The sequence below is a fragment of the Colobus angolensis genome, unplaced genomic scaffold (assembly GCF_000951035.1).
Source record: "Colobus angolensis palliatus isolate OR3802 unplaced genomic scaffold, Cang.pa_1.0 Scaffold623, whole genome shotgun sequence".
Classification (NCBI taxonomy): domain Eukaryota; kingdom Metazoa; phylum Chordata; class Mammalia; order Primates; family Cercopithecidae; genus Colobus; species Colobus angolensis.
In genome coordinates, this window is record NW_012119855.1 from 1 (window position 1) to 4,741 (window position 4,741).

The window sequence follows — 4,741 nt, forward strand, 5'->3', positions numbered from 1 at the left end:
TGTCTTGTCTCCATTTCTCGTGTTTTCTTGTCTCCTCCATTCCCACTCCCCCTTCCAGGGTCCGTTCGACTGTCCTGCAGGTCGGGACATGAACCCAGAAGTTCGAGACAAGCTCAGCAACATAGTGAGACCCCCCATTTCTACAAAACAACTTTATAAAAAAATTACCTGGGCATGGTGGTGCATGCCTGTACAGCCACCTACTCGGAAGGCTGAGAGGGGAGGATCTCTTAAGCCCAGGAAGTCAAGGCTGCAGTGAACCATGATGGCACCAGCCTGGGTGACAGAGGAAGACTGTTTCAAAAAATAAACAAAAATAAGTAAATAAAAGGATTTTTCTAAAAGGAGAGTTTCTAAGGAGAATATTGTCCACAGGTGAATTCCACTTTTCAGAAACAGTGAACAATTTGAATCTGGCTATTGAGGTCCAAATTTTCCCCTGCCCCCAGTGATTTAGTCTAGTGGCTTTTTTGTTTTTTGTTTCTTGTTTTTTTGAGACAGAGTTTTGCTCTTGCCGCCAGGCTGGAGTGCAATAGTGCGATCTTGGCTTACTGCAACCTCTGCCTCCTGGTTTCAAGCAATTCTCCTGCCTCAGCCTCCAAAGTAGATGAGATTACAGGCGCCCACCACCATGCCCAGCTGATGTTTGTATTTTTAGTAGAGACGGGGTTTCACCATGTAGGACAGGCTGGTCTCAAACTCCTGACCTCAGGTGATCCACTCTCCTCGCCCCGCAAAGTGCTGGGATTACAGGCATGAGCCACAGCACCCAGCCTAGTCTAATGGTCTTACACCCCTTGGGAGATCCTGTAGTAAATGTTGTAGGATGCATCTTAGACATCACTAGGAGGGAGACCCTGTTCAGCCCATCACCCCAGGGACTTCAGCCAGGCTCCCCCAGATCCCACTGAAGGGCAGCAGGTAGTGGCTGCATCTATGAACTGATCCCCCAGAAAAAAGTGTTCTCTTCTTGCTAAAAATAACTTTTTTTGCACTAATCAGCACATGGAGAGTGCTCAATATATATTAACGGCACTATCTGAAAGGATTTCAAGACACAGAATATCAGGAAACGTAACTGGGGGTACATTTCTCATATATGAATAGAGGAATTCAATGCATGGCTACAAACCAAGTATTTCAGCAATATTTGTGGGTGGTTTGCCTGAGTTGTTGGAAAAGATCCCTGATTATAGAAAATAAAGGGTTAAGAACTTGAGCTCTAGAATCCTCTTGTGCTTATTTTGTTCATCTATATAAAATGGGAGCCATATATATAGTACTTACCTTATAGGGTTTTTGTAAGGATCAAATGAAGGCATGTATGTGAATGCTTAACGCACTGCCTTGCAAGTAGTGGGCTCAAAGTGTATTTACTGTAACTATCTTAGTTAAATCTAATTCAGCATGTCTATTAGCCTGCATTTATTTGTGAAGGTTGGCATATTGATGGCAGTGACCAACTGTCCAGAGCGGCTGCTGACATCATGCCGGCTGCAGTGGGGAGGCACACATGGTGGTGGTGGCAGGAGCAGCTGTGGGAGCAGCAGTGGCAGGAGTGGGTTCCCTATGCCCTGTGTCCCCTGTGCCCCATGTCCCGGAGGCAGCCGACTGTGCCACCCCCACCCTCACACAGCTGGGCAGGACCTGCTCCCAGACCTGGAGCCTCCACTGCGGCCTCAACCTTGCTCCCCACTACATCCCAGGGGCCCACAAGCACCTGGCCGTTACAGGACTGGCCCCGGGAGGGTTGGGTTTGTTTGTGCGAGGTTGGCTGTGGCTGCTGCTCCACCTGCACCTTGCCTGCAGTCACTGTGGGGAAAACACGGAGAGGAGGCACAGGCGGGGCTTGTGCTCCATGGAGCCTGTGGGAGCCGGAGACAAGTGGGAGCCCTGCCCTTTCTGAGTTGGCAGGATGGGAGTTTCCCAGGCACAACTGCAGCTTCCCAAGCTGCAGCTGCAACCCAGGCACCCCTGTGCTCTTGGGAGCCAGGAGCAGGCAGGAGTCCTGCCCTCCCAGGCTCAGCTGCAGCTGCAGCTACTCAAGCCCTGGCTGTGGACCCAGGCACCCTGCACTCTCAGGGACCCAGGAAGGCCCCCCAAACCCCTGCAGGCTCAGAAGTGCCTGCTTCCGCTGTCTGGCTTCTCTCTCCTGTCAGCACCCAGTTCGGTCATGGAGCAAAGTTGAGGCTGAGCCTGGGCACTGCTGCAACCTGGCCAGGTGCGCACATGCTCAGGGCAGTGCTGACATGCCAGCCCCCTGCCACCTGGGGCCCCTCTGGACTTTGGGTGCCAATGATCACAGGAGGGAGGCTGAGGGGGGCTGAGGGCAGCTCTGTGCTGGCCTGCAGGTGCCCCTTGGCACAAACAGCCTGGGCATCATGAATGGCAGCAAGAGGCAGACAGGATCCTGGGCAGAAGGGGGTGGGTTCCCAGTGAAGCCCCACCTTCAAGCTGGGGAGGGCCTGAAGCCTGGGACAAGCTGCTGGTCCCATGGACCAGAGTAGAAACTTGTGGTGCCTTTTCCAGGCCTGTCCATGGTTGTCCATGGACCAATCAGTGTGCACTTCCTCCCCTCTGGGCCCATAAAACCTCTGGACTGAGCCAGACTAGAGAGATGACAGGACCACCAGCTGCAGAGAGGAGCTATCCCCTCTCCTGAGAGTTGAACGCTTGTCAGGACACCCTGCCTGCAGAGAGGAGATACCCTCTCTGCTAAGAGCTGAACACTCATTGGGACACCCTGGCTACAGAGATGAGCTGCCCACTTCGGGTCTCCTCCGAGCTGTTCTATTGCTCAATAAAGCTCCTCTTCATCTTGCCCACCCTCCACTTGTCTGCATACCTCATTCTTCCTGGACACAGGACAAGAACTTGAGACCCCCTGAATGGTGGGGCTAAAAGAGCTATAACACAAACAGGGCTGAAACACACTCCTTACTTACCACATTGAGGGTGATCAGAAGAGAGAAGGAGAGAAGAGCTGCAACCCATCAGGGAGCCCAGACCTCGGAGCTCCCCAAGTCAGGGCTATGACATTGTCTTTAGGGCTCTGCAGTTCCTGGTGTCTCCAAGCTTTTAGGCACCACCGCGTTCCCCAGTGTCAGCTGTGGAAGCTGCTTATGGTACACCTGTTCTAGCTGCAGCCTGGCAGGGGGACTGCACCCATGCTAGCACCTGGAGCTGCCCACCCTGACGCAGCCAGCATGACTGGCTGTGTGCAGTGGTCAGACCCCACACTGGCTCACACACCCTTTGGTGCTCCTTGCCTGGCTTGGCCTTAGCATGCATGGGATCCAGACCAGTAGCATGAGCCTAGTGCAGCCAAGTGAGCAGAATGAGCCCAGTGGGCCAGAGCAAAACTCAGGCAAAGGTGCCTCCAGCCACAGAGGTTTCCAGCTGGTGAAGCAACACCCCAAGGATCCCTTAACAATATGATTACTGAAAACTACGTCCTTTTAAATACCAAGAGAAAGTTGTGAGTGATTCAGGTGACTTCTCAAGAGAAATGTCAAAAATAAATATTTTGTTTGTATCTTTGAACTTAGCAAGTCATAAATCTCAGCTTGTGAATTGCTAGCTTAGAGTACACTGTAGGACAGATAAACTCGCTTAGCAGTACTCAAAGCGGCAGTTGAAAATGCTTCCCTGAGAGTGGGTGGTTCTGGTTACTTCCTTGGAGTACATTGTCAGTGACCAACCATGAACGAAAAGTCTTCAGAGATTAAACATAATAATATGAATTTTTTAAAAAAAGACAGCAGAAGCAGAACAAGTTAGCTCTGAGTCAAACTGACAGGGACAGATAACTGCCAAGTCTTGTTCTTTCACTTTATTATTTTACTCATCCTCATTTAACAGATGGGAAAACAGAGACACTAAGAGGTTGAATAGCTTGCCCAAGGCTACACAACTGCAAACTGGATTTGAATCCAGATGATCTGACTCCAGAGCTCATGCTGGTGACAACTATGTTATGCTGTGCCCAGACATGGTACCAGCAATTTGTTTTAGTAATAAAGGCAGTTTCATTTAGTGCTAGTAGTAAAGGCAGTTCCATTATTACCTTTGAGCAGTCACCGTCTTGTTGGGAAGAGAAATCTTTTACTTTTATTTTTAATATTTTTTAAGAGATGGAGTCTCACTATGTTGCCCAGGCTGGTCTTGAACTTCTGGCCTCAAGGTATCCTCCTGCCTCAGCCTCCCAAGTAGCTGGGATTACAGGTTACAGGTGCAAGCCACCATACCTGGTGGGGACGGAAATCTTGCATACACAAAGATTATTATGTTAAGTAATAGTTAAGTAATACTATTACTTAACTCAAACTTGTGAGGATGAAATTAGTTAATTCATGTAAAATGCTTAGAATATCACTATCCTTCATAATTTTACATATATACTTGACATATATTATCTTTTGAAGTTCTAAAAACCACTTTATAAATACTTAATTATAAGTACTTATAAGGCAAGTACTTATAAGTAAATATTATTAACTCCATTTTACAGATGAAAATGTCTAAACTTTGGGGCCTGAAACACCTTCATTTGAATTTTGCCTCTTAGATGTTTTTCTTTTTCAAGTTCAAAAAATAATAATCCTGAGCTGACATTCAGAAGACTATGCCTACCTCCCATGCTGACTGTTAGAGTTGAATGAGTCAAAGGATGTAAAGCACCTTGCTCCATGCCTGGTGAATGTTAGCAGGACTGCAGCTGTGTCCATCTCTAGAAAACGTT